Source organism: Aquarana catesbeiana, linkage group LG13 (genome assembly GCF_042186555.1).
Source record: "Aquarana catesbeiana isolate 2022-GZ linkage group LG13, ASM4218655v1, whole genome shotgun sequence".
Lineage (NCBI taxonomy): Eukaryota > Metazoa > Chordata > Amphibia > Anura > Ranidae > Aquarana > Aquarana catesbeiana.
Genome location: NC_133336.1, coordinates 132,303,729 through 132,323,772, shown reverse-complemented (window position 1 = coordinate 132,323,772; position 20,044 = coordinate 132,303,729). Strand labels below are relative to the sequence as shown.

Below are 20,044 nucleotides of genomic sequence, written 5' to 3'. Positions count from 1 at the left end.
TTATGAGTCTACCAAATCGCTTGCGTTATTTGTAACCATTATTTTATCTAATTTTTACATCAAAACTTCAATTCAAATGCATCGTAGCTGTGAAACGTTTGAAAACACAAATATTAAAGCTGAATATATTAAGATAAGGCTGATTGAGTCTCTGCTCACAAAAGAAAATCATCCAGGTACCTAATCAAAGCAATCCCCCGTTGTGTCAGCAAGGCAAGGACTGGGTCCAGAATTTTAGTAAATACCCACGGAGCATAGGCTAGACCAAAGGGAAACACTACAAACGAACAACACATGGCCCTGATTGCAAAGCATGGAAAACATGGATGCCCCTCGCAGATGAGGATGAGCAGGTAAGCGTCCTTGATACCTATGGAAGCCAGGAAATCCACCTGATAGAGAGGTCACCACTGAGCAAATGGACTCCTTGAACATTTGAACCCGCACAAAGGCGATTAAAAAGGAGAAATCCAGCCTATGGGTCACAGGAGTGCAATTCGTTTTGCACTCCTGTTACCTGTTTTCAGCAGTGAGTGGGCTGAAGCCTGCTCTCTGCTGACATCACAGAAATCAATCCAGGCACCGTGTCATTGTGACAAAGTCTGGATCCGCCAGGTGCCTGGACTGATGCCTGTCTCAGCGAGAGCTGCTGCCTGACAGTCTGCTAGGGGAGCTGAGAGAACAGAACCAAGTCAAAATATGTGGGGCAAGGAAAAACCAAAAGAGGCACAAATATTACTTCCGCCGTCACGGCAGAGTCCTCAATTTTTAAGAGTCTCTTGCACAGAGGCAGTCAAAGCCACGACGAACGCCTTCTCCTGCGCAGAAACTAGAGCAGAGGATTCATCCTCACTAGCCAAGAACTCTGGGAATGCCTCGCTGGGACCTGCGGGCACAGAACCCGTGATGGCAGAATCCAAATTTGGATCAGAGGCATCCAAGGACATATTTTGCTCTCTTTGTGACCAAACACTGCCTCCACCTGGGAGTCGAATGACTCCAGGACCATCGACAGTGTCTATGGGGACTGAAGGACCAGAAAAACCAGAGGGGCCAGCATCCTCCTGGAGGGGTCCATGTGGGTATACAGCCCTGCAAGACACTGCCAGACAGAACCCACCAACGGAATTGGGAGAAGAATAAAACCATCCCCTGAACCGCCAGGCACAGTGAAAAGGAGAGGTACCCCAGGATGGTCTCAGAAGGGAGAATGTCAGGGCTGCCAATGTACCATGTGTGCCCCTATACCACCCCGGATGTCAGCCCCAGCACTGGAGCCCAAGCAAGATAGCCACCTGTTTATTCCCAGCTGGCACCCATGCAAGGCTATGCCAGGGGTCCGCATCAAAATGACGGCCCCTGCAAAATACAAAATGGCAGTTGAGGCCCCAATAAAATGGTAGTTCTGACTACAGGAAAATGCTGCCAGCCATAAGAACATGCCAAAAATATGTGAGTAAAAATATATGAGTAAAGATATGACAATATGCTATCAATAGTGTGACTGTGATAAGACACTTAGTGAAAAAGGGCAATGAAAAAAACTCTTATTTTATAGTCCAAAGACTGCTGTGATGATAGTGTCCAAAAAAAAATTGAGCCTCTTTTCCCAGTTGATGCCTTCTATGGGGAAACTCGTCGGGTGGAGCGTTAGATCGTGACATCATCACGCATCAGCTGGCTGGCTTGAGCTGCGGCTGTGTTTGAATTGTTTGCATACCACTCGTGTTGGATGTCAGTGCTGATGAGAAACTTTTTTGAATAAAGGCTTTTTAAAAGTACTGCACCATGAAGTCTCTCTCTTCTATCTTATGATATATACCCTTGCTTGGAGTACTTGACCTTAAGAGGACTATTCCCGTCATCGCTGATCGTTTTCATCTGCTGGAGATCCAAACCCTCCTGTGTATGATCTCTATAATTTGAGATCCACCTGATCTGGTAAGCGGCGCCGTTTGCTTTGATTAATTGAGGAACAGAACACAACCGTTTTAATCGTTTAATGTTTTTCTGATGCCCCATGAAGTTCTGGATATAACAGCAGCTTGTGGACAATACTACATAGGAAACGATATCTCCACCAAGTGTTTAAAAACACAGCTACTATGGGGCATGCTGTGGGGGTGGTCATGACGTAGGACGTCTGACGGGAGGGGAGGAGATGGAGGTGTGTGGGCTGGCCAGCATTGAACGGCCTCGTGTCTGAATCAAGCCAGCGATAGGACGGATGACAGAGCGAAGAGGGGAGCCCAGGCGCCGGTTTGTGAGACCAGTGGAGCAGACACCTTGGAGCTTTGTGCAGACCTGGGTATAGTGCGGTGGCATTGGCCATTGGCGGAGTGATGGCTCCGGTCCTCAGTCCTGTCCTCCCCCGATCCTTCCCCCCTTCACCCCCTTCCCCTGGTATAGGAGTGTAACATACGTGCCTCCGTTCAAAATCCTTCCCGGTGCGGACAGCAAGCTGAGACAGCGGCACACAACCATTCGGTGCCTGGCTGGAGCGGAGACCGGACACACACTCCAGAAGATGACGAGCCTATGAGTTCAGAGACAGGGGTAAGAGCCGCTCTATGATCCCAGCCTAAAGGTAAGAGAAGAACAGTGATCCCCCTGCAAAAGGGGATGAAAAGAAGCTGATGGTACTAATGTGCTTTTTTTGGAAAATAGAGAAAGGGTTTTTTTTTCCTTTTTTTTTTGAACACTGCTGTTGGTATAATACAGAGGCAATAGATGTTACTATCTACACTCTGCTGTCTCTATACTGATAATAATCACAATACTGGAGGTACCATTTGTCCTGGCAGGCCTTATGGTGGTAATTATGGACTAACAAAGTATTGGTAGCTTAAACTTGAAGCTGTGCTATCAATCCTGAAGTTGTGTTGTGAAGTTGTGCATTTTGGTTTAAAAATACCCTCTCTAGCAGCACTGAAAATTCCGGAGTACCCCAGAGAACCCATAGGTTACCATTTCCCTAACCATTGTGTAAAGAATATAAAATAATTCACAGGGTACGGAAAAACTATGAGTAGAGCCGCGACTAAAACCTGGAAAGGGGGGGCACCCAAGACCCCAAAAGACAACACTTCAGGGAGCACTTCCACTGGGAGTACAATCAAGCAATATATGACCCGGGGAGGTAGCCCAGGGAACACCCACCCTGAGACCCAAAAGCTAACTATGGTGGATAAAAAGATAGGGGGGAATGGAATGGGAGCTCAAACACCCGATCATTCCAGAGATGAGCTATCAGCCGAGAACACTCTAGAAACAACCAGACTGGAAGAAAATAGACAGGATACACAATTCCCCTTGAAGAATGAAATCCTAGAAATGTTTAAATCACTTGAAACGGCAATTAAATTCGAAATAAATGGTCTGAGGACAGATCTGGGGAACATACTGGCCAGAGTTGAGAAAACAGAAGATACAATAGACAACCAAGAGCGGGCCCTCTCTGACTTAAAAGAGCAACTCAAAATCATTCAACAAAATCAAATAAGAATCTGTTACAGAATAGAGCATCAGGAAAACAGAAATCGTAGACAAAACCTGAGAATCCGAGGGGTACCAGAAATGAGGGATGAAGATCTGAGAAAGACCATTGTGGATATCTTTAGCCCTATCTTGGAACTGGGAGGAGGGGATTTTCCAAAAATAGAGCGGGTCCACCGCATAGGAAGGTTTGACACCAGACGAACGGAAAGAAGCCGGGACATAATAGTGAGGTTCAGATTTTACGAAGATAAAGAAAACCTATGGATAAAATTAAGAGGGAGAACACCGCTTCAATATGGGGAAGCTAGGATATCAGTATTTGCTGATTTAGCTAAAGACACTCTGGTAAGAAGGCGTCAACTTAAGCCCCTTCTGGAACAAATGATAAAGCAAAATATAAAGTATACGTGGGGGTTCCCGGCCTGTTTGCTAGGAAGCAAAGACGGCAAAACAGCAAGACTCAGATTCCCAGGCGAACTGGAGGAATTTTGTGGGAAGTTGGGTATCCAAACCCCTTCGATGCCGGACTGGTCCAATGAACAGTGGGTAGATTTAAGAACGGGGTCCATGTAAAAGATTTCGGGGATGGAGGTGGCACCTGGTGGTGGTGGGGGGTGGGAGGGGAAGGGGGGAAATAAGGGGAGATGAAACCCGCTAAAGTAAAGAGCTGTTTGGAGCTGGTCAGCCCATCGGGTCACCGGGCCAACGGTGACTTGCTGGGAAACACACCGAGAGCTCCACCCTCTGAGGTGGTGACCAAAAGAGGATCACGTTATGCGAGTTACTCAAAGGTCTAAGGGTCCAATAGGGACCAAAGGGGGGGGAGGGGGGGGGGGAAATAGGGGTGTGGGGAGGTGGGGGGAAGGGGGTGGGAAAAGGGGACACCCTTCCCACAAAATGAAGAGGGGGAATCTCTCCAAGGTCAAAAGAAAGAGATGCTATCAGAGCAGATTGATAGCTAGGTCTACATTAAAATTTATAATGTATAACGTCAGAGGCCTAAACATGATCAGAAAAAACGGAAAAACATTTTTAATGAGCTTAAAATAATAGGCCCTGACGTCGTCTTTTTCCAAGAGACACATATCTCACAACAATCTAAGCTAAGACTGTACTCGAGTGATTTCCCGCTCTGGTATCAAGGTGACACTATCTCAAGTCGAACTCGAGGGGTGGCCATTGGGTTTGCAAAAAGAATAAGTTTTGTGCTGGAGGATAGATTGGTGGATCCGGAAGGTAGATTCCTTTTTCTTAGAGGCAGATTAAACGAAGGGGAATATACCCTGGCCAATATATACGCACCTAATAAAAACTCAATGAAATATTTTGTGACCACCCTGGGGAAATTAATGGAGTTTAAGAAAGGGCATTTGATTTTGATGGGGGACCTTAACTTCTGTATGGACCCAAGAATGGACAGTACGGCCCATGCGCAGGAGATGAACAATAGTCAATTAAAGGTGGTGAAACAAAAACTATCCATGTATCAGTTGGTAGACATCTGGAGGGTTCAACACCCAAGTAGACGAGACTATACGTTCTATTCTCCTGTGCACGTTTCTTACTCTCAGATTGATGTTGGCTTTATAGAACATAGGGAAATAGAGGTTGTGGATTCCAAGATTGGTAATGTAACACTCTCAGATCACGCCCCTATGGTCATGGAAATGACAATCGGTGGGGATGTCGGGATTCGGGGTCAGTGGTGCCTTAACGAGGAACTGATACGGGAGGAGGAAGGCTACGCCTCAATCAGAAAGGAACTGGAGAATTACTTTTCAGTAAATGATAACGGGGAAGTATCAGGGTCCACTTTATGGGAGGCACACAAGGCCTATATTAGAGGGGTCCTAATTGAGATGGGGGCCAGGAAGAAAAGAGAGAAACGGGAAGGAATCCTAAATCTAACAGGGGAAGTAGATAAGCTGGAACAGGAACATAAAAAACAATTGGGTCAGCAACCCTGTGAGGTATACCAACAGTTGATAACTAAAAAGGACAGAGTTGAAAAAGGCACTGGAGCTGGAATCAAGATTAGCATACAGTAGGTATGTAAGGGACAGATACCGATGGGGAAATAAACCAAGTAAATTTCTGGCAAAAATGGTACAAAAAAAGAAAGCTAGAAACTTTATTGAGAAAATTCAGACTAAAGATGGTCATTTGGAATATTCATCTAGAAAGATAGCTGAAATCTTTAAGAACTACTATCAAAGCTTATACTCAGTTAATATACACGATCCCCAATCTAAAAATAGGAGAGAGAAAAATAATAATTACCTGAAGAAAGCTAAGCTACCTATAATTTCAGACTCAGCCAGGGAACTCTTGAAGGCGCCAATCTCGGAAGATGAAATTAGAAAGGCGTTAACAGGAGGGGCCTCCGGGAAAAGCCCTGGCCCGGACGGGCTCACATTGGGTTATTATAAAAAATTTAAAGAGATACTAGTCCCAAGGCTTTGCAATTATATGAATGGGCTAGGAGATAGCTATGAGATGAGCAGAGATGCCCTTCAGGCATCTATTGCAATCATTTTGAAGGAAGGTAAGGAGAAAACACTCTGCTCAAGTTATCGTCCTCACTGCTCAACACTGACACAAAACTGTATGCGAAAGTCCTGGCTGAGAGGATAAAGGAGTTTATGAACTTCTTGGTTAATCCGGATAAGGTGGGATTTGTCCCCAAAAGAGAAGGGAGGGATAATGGGGTTAAGACGCTACTTCTGTTGCAAAAGCTGAGGGAGAGTGGACCCCCAGGACTACTGCTGTCAATTGATGCCGAAAAGGCCTTTGACAGAGTAGACTGGGGGTTCATGTTTCAGACCCTGGAGATTATGGGAATAGGACCCAAGATGATCCAGCGGATAAAAACACTGTACCATCATCCTACGGCCACGATAAAAGTCAGCGGGTTGATGTCTCAACCCTTTGAGATGAGAAACGGCACGAGACAAGGCTGCCCCTTGTCCCCGTTGCTCTCTGTCCTGACCCTCGAGCCACTCCTGGCAACAATACGTAGAGACTCTGACATAAGAGGCATCAAGGTGGGGGAAGATGAACACAAAATCGCAGCATTTGCTGATGATGTGCTGTTTTACATAACAGATCCAATGGCCTCTCTACCCAAATTAATGGAAGCCCTGAGAAAGTATGGTGAGCTGTCCAACTTCCAAATAAACTCAGCAAAATCCGAAATATTAAATATTAACCTCAATAAGGCAGAGGTAAATAATGTGAAGAGGGTATCGGGTTTCGGGTGGACCAAGGAATTAAGGTACTTGGGAATCAACTTAACCAACTCAATTGAGAAGATCTACAATATAAATTACGTCCCTCTGCTCGATGATATCAGACTAGACTGCAAGAGATTTGCCAGTAAACCACTCTCATGGATAGGTCGCATAAATGTCACCAAGATGGTCCTACTCCATAAAATAACGTACCTATTTCAGATGATCCTTATACCACTCCCCCAATACTATTTAACAAAACTAAAAAAGATAATAATGAATTTTATCTGGAAAAATAGAAGGCCAAGAGTCTCCTTCCAGACATTAAAACAAAGTAAAGTAAATGGTGGACTGGCTGTGCCAGACGTCCGGAACTATTACAAAGCGATAGTCCTGTCTAGACTAGTAGAGTGGGCAAAGAGATAATGAAAAAAAGTGGGTGAAAATAGAAAATACATTTAGTAAAGCTCACTTGGGAAATATTATTTGGAATCCTCCACAATTTAGAACCTTAGACATTAATACTCACGTAATTACACAAAACGTCTTTAAAGTTTGGGATGGGGTATACAAGAAAGTGATAGGGAAATATAACTCCCCATTATTGGCAAAGAAAACAAATATTTTGCACCGGGAATAGAAAACACAGGAGGAAGGGTGGAATTTTGGGGGATAACACAGCTAAGAGAAATAATTAAAGATGGCAAAATAATAACACTTCAACAACTTAGACATGATAGGGTGACACGCGGGATAGATGAATGGCGATACCTACAATTGAAACACTTCGTGAGCAAGCTACCACATCCCATTAAGTCTGGGGAAGATCTGACAGAGATGGAAAAGTTATGTGATCTCGAAGATCCGAGAAATACAATCTCGAAAGTATATAAAATCCTGATGACGACAGAAAAGTTGGAGATACCGCCATTCATTGAGAAATGGGAGAGGGGATCTGGGCACGAAGAAAGATAAAAACACAATTAGCAAAATTTTAGATAGGATTTTTAATTCAACTATAGATGCACGTTCAGCAGAAATGAACTATAAATGTATAAGTAGAAGCTATATAACCCCTGAGATATTAAGTAAATACCAGAGTGGCGCGTCGGCACTCTGTTGGCGAGGCTGCCAAGGTGTAGGAACAATGGGCCACATCTGGTGGAATTGCCCCAAACTAAAAATTTTCTGGAAGAAGACTCTTGCTTTAATAAAAGACAATAACTGATATAGATGTAGTAGAAGACCCGTGGGTGGTTCTGTTCCATGGGGGGGAAGGAGATACAAATAAATATAAGCAGACATTGGTGCCATTTCTTTTAAATGCTGCAAAGAGATTGATACCGAAGGGTTGGCAGAGGAAGGAGGGCCCAGAGACATGGGAGTGGTTTGATGCAGTAGAGGAAACGCATAATAACGAGATACTGGCGTATACTACAGTCGAAGTAGGAAGTGGGAACTTGGAGGTGTGGGAAGGTTGGAAAAAATTTAAAAAAACCTGGAGATATGTTAAAGAACTGAATGCCTTAGACAAGTAAAGGAGAGTTGAAGATCAATTGACCTTGGAGAGAGGGGAAATGGGAAGGGTTGGGAGGGGGTGGGGGGATTGGGGAAATAATCAAGAGAGGAGACACGATACGCGGTCCGGAATAGCTATCGTTTCCTGGGAGATGCAATGTTTTGTATATCAGAGTTATTTATTTTTGTTATGGCAAAAGGCTACGATGATGAGATACCGAGAGGGCGATTTCACAATATGATCCACGAAGTTGATTAAATCCCCTCGAAAAGGTTGACTGAAGTGGCGAAAAAGAAAAGAAAAAACAAAAAAACAAAACAAAAAAAACACAGCTACTATATTGCTACATTGTTGGTAATATTTGTTTGTTGAGTTTTTTTCATTGCCCTTTTTCACCAAGTGTCTTATCAGTCACACTGTTGATAGCATATTGTCATCTCTGTCATTCATTGTTGCATATTTTTAAATTTTAATTTTTTATATGCACATATTTAAGGTTTAGCGCAGATTCTCCCTTTTTTTCCCCCATAAGAACATGCCCCATAAGAACAGCTGTCCCAGACACCCCCATTAGCAAAGGGGGGGGGGGGGGGCTGAGCCATTCCACCAAAAGGGGATGTCAGAGTCCAGGGAAAAGATGGGGGTGGGCACCCATGGAACTGACCCCCCCCCAAAGGAGCGCATGTGCCGCACACTGTGTTCAGTAAGGAAGGGGAGGGGGCGGCTACTTACCAGAACAGTGGAGCGTTCAGGTAAGCCTCCCGTGACAGATCTACCTCATCACCAAAATGGGGAAGGGGATACCAGCAGGGAATTAGGTTCATACTCCTGAGCACCATGCGGAAGAACTGCTCCCCTATGAAGTGAGAAGGGGATTTGTGCACAAAGAACTGCCCATAGTTAGTGCCAAACTCTTTCCTGCCTAGTATCCTACTCCTGGTAGGTGGTGCTATAAAACCTCATCAGTCATGAATATAGAGAAAAGCAAAGCTATGTCCATCAATGAACGAAGAGAGAAATTACATTTTTGTGCTTAGGTTTAGATACTTTATGGTAGCCACTGAATATATCTTTGTTCATTAATCATTTACTGAACAATTATACCCACACCTTGCATGGCTTCTTTTCTTGCTCTCAGAAACCTTAGATCAACCAGAAGGAAGCAGCATTTTAATCCTTTGACTGTTAAGGACATGTCATGGCAGTCAAAGTGTAAAAAAAGAAGAAAAAAAAAGCCCACGGCTGCAATATTTTAATATTTATTGGTTCTGGGCTCCCTGCTAGAGGTGTCACTGATTTAGATAGGCCCCCTTTCTTTCAAGGCCTTGGCTTCAACAGCCATGCAGGTCAAAGCCAGCGAGCATAAGGCAAGGTCAGTCTTTGGGACAGTAAAAAAGCATCTGGAAAAGCCCAAAAGGAAAATTAAGAAGTCCGATCACATCAGATTACCCAGCTTGCCTGGGCTAGTATAGAGCTAAGGGTATCACCAGAAAGCCCTCTATCCTGCACAGCAGGCGAGGAGGATGTTTCAGAGGAGGAAAGGCATAGATCAGATTGTGCTGATCCCACAGTGTCACAAAAGCATTTGCTTTTTCTGCCAGAGGACACCTGTACTTGGAGACAAACCTGTCTATTGTTGAACCTGGAGGTCTACATGTGGCATCTACCACCTGTAACACTTTTGGAAATACTGTACTTTAAAGTAATACTAAAAAGGAAAATCCTTTTTCCATTCTGCATAGAGTAGGATATTTTTTTGTTAAAGTGGTTGTAAAGGCACTAGGCTTTTTACCTTAATGCATTCTATACATGAAGGTAAAAAAAAAAAATCTAATGTGCAGCAGTCCCCCCAGCCCCCCATAATACTTACCCGAGCCCCCTCTTGATCCAGCGAGGTCCACAAGAGCCTTGCCTGTCTGGGGCCGATCTGGAGATGGAGGGGGTGGGGCCGAGTCACGGCTCCATGTATGAATTGACACACAGAGCTGTGGCTCGGGTGCTCCCATGCAAGGAGCTGGGCTGTTCTGTGCAAAACCAATGGAAAATTTGGGGATTTTGAAAAAAGCATCCATTCTTCTTGCGTGGGTCTTGGGTATAAAGACACCCGTAGAACAAAGAGGTACTAGAGGGGAGAGGCGGGTACAAACAGCAAAAAAGAACTTAGGTGTGGAGGATTTATAATGTAAGTCAACAAATCATGACTAAATCAGCGGAAGAAAATTTTAGATAATGGTTTGAAGTTTGCTCCGCCTAGAAGTTTGAGTAAATTCCAGATATATATGGATGTACACAAGTACGTGCGGAAACTCAACGTCAAGCAGTAGTAGTTGTCAAATCCAAGCAAAGAAAATAGGGTTGCGCCAACACTCCAATCTTTCCAATGCTTCTTTGTTCATCCCCCCCTGGAACATTAACCCCCCCCCCCAAGGTTTTTTGTTATGCTGTCCTTAGGGGCTTGGATCAGATTAAGGTTAAAAATGTTAAAATGCTGAGAGATTTAGAAACGGTTTGGATTCCCTGTGCAAAAACAAAGCGCTGGTCATTAGACCAGCCGATAAAAAGGGGTGGGATTGTTATATTGGACTGATGCAATTACTTGGCAGAAATGTACCACATAGTAGGGAACTGTGAAACGTACACCCCCGGAATAGGGTTCCAGTTGTTAGGTATAAAAAAAGAACTGGAAGGTATTCTTGATAGGGGATTTAAACGGGGTATTAACCACTTCAGCACCGGAAGGATTTACCCCCTTCCTGACCAGAGCACTTTTTACAATTTGGCACTGCGTCGCTTTAACTGCTAATTGCGCGGTCATGCAATGCAGTACCCAAACGAAATTTGCGTCCTTTTCTTCCCAAAAATAGAGCTTTCTTTTGATGGTATTTGATCACCTCTGCCGTTTTTATTTTTTGCGCTATACACGGAAAAAGACCGAAAATTTTGAAAAAAAAAAAAATGATATTTTCTACTTTTTGTTCTAAAAAAAAAAATCCAATAAACTCAATTTTAGTCATACATTTAGGCCAAAATGTATTCAGCCACATGTCTTTGGTAGAAAAAAATGTCAATAAGTGTATATTTATTGGTTTGCGCAAAAGTTATAGCGCCTACAAACTAGGGTACATTTTCTGGAATTTACACAGCCTTTAATTTATGACTGCCTATGTAGTTTCTTGAGGTGCTAAAATGGCAGGGCAGTACAAAACCCCCACAAGTGACCCCATTTTGGAAAGTAGACACCCCAAGGAAATTGCTGAGAGGCATCTTGAGCCCCTTGAATATTCATTTTTTTTGTCCCAAGTGATTGAATAAATGACAAAAAAAAAAAAAAAAAATTACAAAATTTGTCACTAAATGATATATTGCTCACACAGGCCATGGGCATATGTGGAATTGCACCCCAAAATACATTTAGCTGCTTCTCCTGAGTATGGGGATACCACATGTGTGGGACTTTTTAGGAGCCTAGCCGCGTACGGGGCCCCGAAAACCAATCACCGCCTTCAGGATTTCTAAGGGTGTAAATTTTTGATTTCACTCTTCACTATCACAGTTTTGGAGGCCACGGAATGCCCAGGTGGCACAAACCCCCCCCCCAAATGACCCCATTTTGAAAAGTAGACACCCCAAGCTATTTGCTGAGAGCATGGTGAGTATTTTGCAGCTCTCATTTGTTTTTGAAAATGAAGAAAGACAAGAAAAAAATGTTTTTTTTCTTTTTTCAATTTTCAAAACTTTGTGACAAAAAGTGAGGTCTGCAAAATACTCACTATACCGCTCAGCAAATAGCTTGGGGTGTCTACTTTCCAAAATGGGGTCATTTGGGGGAGTTTTTTGCCACCTGGGCATTCCATGGCCTCCGAAACTGTGATAGGCAGTGAAGAGTAAAATCAAAAATTTACACCCTTAGAAAGCCTGAAGGCGGTGCTTGGTTTTCGGGGTCCCGTACGCGGCTAGGCTCCCAAAAAGTCCCACACATGTGGTACCCCTATACTCATGAGAAGCAACAGAATGTAATTTCACATATTCCCATGGCATGTTTCAGCAATATATCATTTAGTGACAACTTTGTGCAAAAAAAAAAAAAAAAATTGTCTCTTTCCCGCAATTTGTGTCACAATATAAAATATTCCATGGACTCGACATGCCTCTCAGCAAATAGCTTGGGGTGTTTACTTTCCAAAATGGGGTCATTTGGGGGGGCGTTTGAACTGTCCTGGCATTTTATGCACAACATTTAGAAGCTTAGGTCACACATCACCCACTCTTCTAACCACTTAACGACAAAGCCCTTTCTGACACTTTTTGATTACATGAAAATATTATTTTTTTTTTGCAAGAAAATTACTTTGAACCCTCAAACATATATTTTTTTAAAGCAAATGCCCTACAGATTAAAATGGTGGGTGTTTCTTTTTTTTTTTTCCCCCACACAGTATTTGCGCAGCGATTTTTTAAACGCATTTTTTGGGGAAAAAAACACACTTTTTTCAATTTTAATGCACTAAAACACACTATATTGCCCAAATGTTTGATGAAATAAAAAAGATGATCTTAGGCCGAGTACATGGATACCAAACATGACATGCTTTAAAATTGCGCACAAACGTGCAGTAGTGACAAACTAAATACATTTTTAAAAGCCTTTACAGTTTACCACTTTAGATTTACAGAGGAGGTCTACTGCTAAAATTACTGCCCTCGATCTGACTTTCGCGGTGATGCCTCACATGCATGGTGCAATTGCTGTTTACATTTGACGATAGGCCGACGCTTGCGTTCGCCTTAGCGCGAGAGCAAGGGGGACACGGGTGCTTTTTTTTTTTTTCTTTATTATTTTTTTGCTTTATCTTATTTTTAAACTGTTCCTTTCATTTTTTTTTTTTTTTTTTTTAATCATTTTTATTGTTATCTCAGGGAATGTAAATATCCCCTATGATAGCAATAGGTAGTGACAAGTACTCTTTTTTTTTTAAAATTGGGGTCTATTAGACCCTAGATTTCTCCTTTGCCCTCAAAGCATCTGACCACACCAAGATGTGTGTGATAAAATGCTTTCCCAATGGCGCTGTTTACATCCGGCGAAATCTAAGTCATAAAATGCTCGTAGCTTCCGGTTTCTTAGGCCATAGAGATGTTTGGAGCCACTCTGGTCTCTGATCAGCTCTATGGTCAGCTGGCTGAATCACCGGCTGCATTCTCAGGTTCCCTGTTGAGACAGGAGAGCCAGAGAAAAACACGGAAGAAGGTGGGGGGGGGGGGGGGCATTCTCTCCCACTGCTTGTAAAAGCAGTCTAGAGGCTAATTGGCCGCTAGGATTGCTTTTACATGAAAACCGACCGCTGGCTGAAAAGAATGATACCAAGATGATACCTAAACCTGCAGGCATCATTCTGGTATAACCACTCAAAATCGTGAATGGCGTACCTGAAGACCAAAAAATGGTTAACAATAAAGCACAGTAAACGGTAAAGTATAAAAAATTGCATACCTGAAAAGCAAACATGAAAACATAAAACATTTCAGAATAGAATACAGTAAAAAAGAGCAGAACGAGAGAGAGCGAGAGAGAGCGAGAGAGAGCGAGAGAGAATAAAACGACAACTATTTTTTTTTTTTATATTTTTGTTTGTGGTTTTTTTTTTTTTTTTTTTTTTTTACACTTTGTTTTGTAACTAACTTTTATAACTGTAGCCGGTTGCAGGTTCGGGTCTCTCAAAATGCAATGGCATCTTGGGAGACCCTGTGAATGTGTGCCTAGTCTGTGGAATGCTGTACCCTACGCTAATACGCAACTAGTGAATGGTAGCGTTCAAAACATTCACCAATGCAAAGACCAGGATTGTCAGTTCACCAAAACGCTGCCAAAAAATCTGTTAGCGATCGCAGGGATCAGGCCTGACTCTGCGAACGCTGCAGTTATGCGTTTAGTGTTTTGTAAGTGACAGTGATCGATCGATACTGCACTTGGGCGGGCTGGGGGGCAAAACTCAGGTGCTAGCAGGTATCTGGGCTGATCCGGCTAACACTGCGTTTTTGGGAACCCTAAACTGCTGGTGACACTAGTATAGGTCTGATCGGATCAGATATTGATCCGTTCAGCTACTATACCACTAAGGGAGGTGTACGCTGCGTGCGTGGGTGTTAGCGGTACTGGCGCTAATCTGACGCTGCCTGGGGCGACACATATCACCGCCGGGCGATCGGGGGCTAAACCTTTATTCGGTAATAAACGGCGGGTGCCCTGACACTATAAAAAAAATACACGAACTAACCAGCGTCACCTGTAACGGTTATACGGTGATCAGTGGTGAAAGGGTTAACTAGGGGGCAATCAAGAGGTTAAAACATTTATTAGATAGTATATGGGGGTCCCTGTCGCTATAAAACGCTGACGACGAACCTAAATATTTACGTCCCTAACTAGCGTCACCAGTGACACTAATACAGCGATCAGAAAAAGGATTGCTTAGCGACACTGGCGACAGGGGGTGATCAAGGGGTTAAAACTTTATTAGGGGGGGTTAGGGGGGTATCCTAGACCTACAGGGGGCTAACAGTAACTGTCCTACCACTTCTAACTGTCACAAACTGACACCATGCAGTAATCAGAAAAAAAAAAAAAAAAAAAAAAACACTGCTTGGTGTCAGTTTGACAGGGGGGGAGGGGTGATTGGGGGGGATCGGGGGTGTAAAGTGTGCCTGGCATGTTCTACTGTGTGTGTGTGTGTGTTGTGCACTCACATGTCTTCTCTCCTCGGCGCCGGAACGGAAACTGTCGAGCCGAGGAGAGATGACATCACATCCTCTGCCTCTGTGTACTATACAGAGGCAGAGGATGTTTCTCATTGGCTGGGAGCGATCGCGAGGGGGGGGCCACGATCGGATGGCCTCCCCCTCATCTCTGATCGCTGCCAGACAAAAGCAGACCGCCGCTGGCACCGGGGGGGTCCCCGATCGGACCCCCCGCCCGCAGGAAGGCAATCACGTACCAGGTACGTGATTTTGCCTGCCCGTGCCATTCTGCTCACTTATATAGGCGTGAGGTGGTCGGCAAGTGGTTAAAAAGGAGAAGCCATTTTTAGTGTTGAGTGCTGCACCTACGCTAAGAATTTATCTACCCAAGATCCATAAGAATCAGACTTGCCCCCCCAAGTCGCCATACAGGGGAATGGCCATGGGGGCTAAATATGCCCCGGGTTTGGCTAATTTATTCATGGCCAAGTGGGAGGATGACATCATCCATGCCCAACAGAGAACTCAGGTGGTCCTGTGGGCAAGGTATATAGGAGGATGTCATCTTCCTCCTATGGGATGGCAGTAATCCTGAACTCTGAATTTATGGAGCTACTCAATATTAATAGGGGGGATTTCTCTAAATTTTGAGGCCAGTATAGAAATCTAATTTTTAGATTTAAAGTTTTCAGTTAAGGGCCACCTTTTTCAAACCCACCGACAGGAACTCATATATACACTCAGACTACTAGAAGTCATGGTTAAGATCAGTGCCTAAAAGCCAGTTTATGCGACTCTAGCGCAACTGTACTGAGGTGGATGAGTTTGACACACAGGCAACGGTTTTACTTAATAGGTTTGTGGAAAGAGGATACAACCCTAAATCCTTCCAAACTACGTTAAGATCTGTACGTGAGCTGGACAGGGTGTCTTTGTGGAGAGAGAGAGACCTAAGGATAAGGACGTCACTACATTTTCCCTTCCATCTATTACTACATTTTCTGTTCAGCATCAGAATGTAAAGAGATTAATACAAAAACACTGGCATATATTGGGCAATGACTGTGCGCTTAGCACAGTCTTACCCAAGAAGCCTCAGGTCATTTATAGGGGTGCCCCTTCCCTGAGGGATAGGCTAGCCCCAAGTGTCCAAGACCCACCAAAAAGAGGATAGATGGCTTTTCCAAAATCTTACCGGTTACTACTGTTGTTAAAAATGGCAGGTATGTTACATTACAGCCTTTAGTTCAATGTTTTTTTAATCTGAATTATATGTGATGGATCAGAACACAATAGTCTAAGTTGGTGAATTAAAATTAGAAAAATATATACATAAAACTATTTTTCAGAAATAAAAAAATGATAATTGGCATGTGCGTATGTATTCACCCCCTTTGTTAAGAAGCCCATAAAAAGCACTGGTGCAACCAATTACCTTCAAAAGTCACATAATTAGGGAAATGATGTCCACCTGTGTGCAATCTAAGTGTCACATGATCTGTCATTACATATACACACACCTTTTTGAAAGGGCCCAGAGGCTGGAACACCTAAGCAAGAGGCACCACTAACCAAACACTGCCATGAAGACCAGGGAACGCTCCAAACAAGTGACAATGTTGTGGAGAAGTACAAGTCAGGGTTAGGTTATAAAAAAAAATCCAAATCTTTGATGATCTCTAGGAGCACCATCAAATCTATCACAACCAAATGGAAAGAACATGGCACAACAGCAAACCTGCCAAGAGACCTGCTCAAGGACCGGGCAAGGAGGGTATTAATCAGAGAGGCAGCACAGAGACCTAAGGTAACCCCAGAGGAGCTGCAGAGTTCCACAGCAGAGACTAGAGTATCTGTACATAGGACAACAATAAGCCGTACGCTCCATAGAGTTGGGCTTTATGGCAGAGTGGTCAGAAGCAAGCCATTACTTTCAGCAAAAAACAAAATCACACGTTTTGAGTTTGCAAAAAGGAATGTGGGAGACTCCCAAAATGTATGGAGGAAGGTGCACTGGTCTGATGAGACTAAAATTGAACTTTTTTGGCCATCACAGAAAACGCTATGTCTGGTGCAAACCCAACACATCACATCACCCAAAGAACAATATCCCACAGTGAAACATGGTGGTGGCAGCATCATGCTGTGGGGATGTTTTTCAGCAGTCGGGACAGGGAAATTGGTCAGAGTTGAGAGAAAGATGGATGGTGCTAAGTACAGGGATATTCTTGATCAACACCTGTACCACTGTGTGTGATTTGAGGCTAGGGAGTGGAGGTTCACCTTCCAGCAGGACAAGGACCCCAAGCACACCGTTAAAGCAACACTTGAGTGGTTTAAGGGGAAACATGCAAATAGGTTGGAATGGCCTAATCAAAGCCCAGATCTCAATCCAATAGAAAATCTGTGGTCAGACTTAAAGATTGCTGTTCACAAGCGCAAACCATCCAACTTGAAGGAGCTGGAGCAGTTTTGCAAGAAGGAATGGGCAAAAATCCCACTGGCAAGATGTGGTAAGCTCATAGAGACTTATCCAAAGCGACTTGGAGCTGTGATAGCCGCAAAAGGTGGCTCTAAAAAGTATTGACTTTATGAGGGTGAATAGTTGCGCACATTGACTTTTTATGTTATTTTGTCCTATTTATTGTTTGCTTCACAATAAAAAAAAAATCTTCAAAAGTTGTGGGTATGTTCTGTAAATTAAATGATGCAAATCCTCAAACAATCCATGTTAATTCCAAGTTGTGAGGCACAAAACATGAAAAATGCCAAGGGGGTGAAAACTTTTGCAAGGCACTGTATCCTGTGGATTACTGTCATATTGCATAAGACGAGGATATACAAAATTTACAGCCGTCACCAGAAAACAGGGGGGTTTGGGTCAAACAAAATACAGATAGCTGTTCCAAAGACAACTGTCTAGGGGATTAACCCTTACTTAGCATGCCCATATGTGGGACATTTCTCCACCATCCCCCCAATTAGCCAGCGGTTGATTGAAAAAAAAATTGAACACATTTCCCCATCCATGCTAGCGAGGTGGATGGAGGAAACTTTCCCGCTATGTTATTGTATTCCGACAGAGGGGACTCCTCTGCTATCAGAATATACTGAGCAGAGGAAATTTTTTCAACAAATTATTTTCTAGAGAAGTTTGTTAGATCGACTTCTCTGGAGCGGGAACAGCCATAGATAGATGGAAATTCGGCCAGTCCTTGTTGAACCAGCCAAGTTTCGATCCATCTTTGGCTAGCTTTAGAGAGAAACACCATAGTCATAAACAGAGGGTTGGTGTCTTTAGGTATACTATTAAGCGAAATTCCAGTCAAAACCTAAGCAATGCTAAACCTACTCTGTCACATTCCAAGCCTAATTTATCTAACCTTGTAAAGCGAGAATCGCTATACTTACCTAAATTAAAAAGAAACCTTGCGAGCTACCACTCCTGAAAATAACTTAAACTCCTATATGGACAGCTGGTAGCATAGATCACGTCCCATAACCTTGTGCCTAAACAATATACCGTATATACACACACACACACACACACACACACACGAGTATAAATCGACCCGAATATAAGCCGAGGCACCTACTTTTACCACAAAAAAAAAAAGTCTAATCGGCGGCCATGCAGTGTAACCAAGCTCCGCCACCTCCTCCTCAGTGTCCTCCTCCGTGACGGAACACTGACTCGGTTTCCCAGCAGTGAGTCAGTGTTCAGCCTATCACGGATGAGGACAAGGAGGAGGCACTTGGTTACACTGCATGGCCGCCGATTAGACTGAATGTTTCACAGCACCAGGGGAGACTGCATATGGGCACAGCGCCAGGAGATAACGCCGGCAGAACGCCGATCAAGGGTCATGAGGCAGAGGCATGAGGCTGAGAAAGAGGCATGGCATGCAATTAGACTGAATGTATCACAGCGACGAAGAATTAGGCTGCAGAGGAGGACTCGAGTATAAACCGAGGGGGGCCATTTTCAGCACAAAAAAGAAAGTGCTGAAAAACTCGGCTTATACGGTATATAAAGAAATGCTGCGCTTAATACTGTAAACAATACATATGCAAAAATGGATAAAGTGACAATAGTGAGAAAGTGCTAAAGTGCGTAAAATAGTTAATTAGTTAATAGTTAATTTCAAAACATAATAAAATCAGAACATAATCCAAAACATATAAAGTGAATATATAAAAAGTGACAATAGTTAAATAAAGAGCTATAGTGCGTGAGTTAGTTAATGCACGGACAATGAATCAATGCAAACAAAATAAAATCATAATGTCCATGTCAAAACACAATAAAGTCTTGTACTGGCGATCCAAACATGTTCAAGTGTCTATATCTGGATAGTGTGATACTGTTTAATAGATGAAATGTATTTAAACAAAAAACCCCTCTTTCCAGGGTACTCACATTGTACAGGCACTTCAGTGCACCACTCTACAGATAGCAGTAAAACGCTTAGATCATATGGCCCTCTGCCTTGAGACAGACCAGCTGTCTCCTGCACCGTTCTGTCCCCTCCCCAACGCGTGTTGATACAGGAATATGACGTATCTTCCTCACAATCCCCAAGGAAGATGGCACTTTATTTATCCATTATTGCATATGTATTGTTTACAGTATATATAGATATATATATATATATATATATATATATATATATATATATATATATATATATATATATATATATATATATATATATATATATATATATTCCAGGGGGTGAGGTGCATGATAGCTGTGTCATTGGTCTTTGTTACAGAATGTATATCCTTTGGTTCCTGAATTTATTGATCCCTCATTACAATCATATCCATGTGGTAGAACAATTCGGGATACAGTAGTAAAATCTGATCAATATTCAATACCCATCCCTAGAATCACATTTTTGGGCCCCAAAAATACAAGCTCCTTTCCATGCCTTTGCTGCATTCAATGTTCATGAATGGTATGATAAAAGGGAAGAGTTTCCCGCACCCACTTAAAGGTTATGATATTCCAATCAGAGAACATTACACTTGCCAATCTTCCTATGTGGCGTTTATCATG

General features: G+C 43.1%; 1 protein-coding gene across 2 annotated transcripts in view; it reads right to left on the bottom strand.

Moving 5' to 3' along the window:
• KNL1 (kinetochore scaffold 1) overlaps positions 1-20,044 on the bottom strand; it is a 318,489-nt gene that overhangs the window by 139,467 nt on the left and 158,978 nt on the right. The window contains exon 1 of one of the 2 annotated variants that reach the window (XM_073609600.1): positions 1-79. This exon is cut by the window's left edge and continues 87 nt beyond it. The exons of the other annotated variant lie outside the window; for it this stretch is intronic. The gene's annotated coding sequence lies outside the window, so the exon portion shown is untranslated. Of the gene's footprint in view, positions 80-20,044 lie in introns of those variants that run through there. 2 annotated transcript variants of the gene reach the window in all.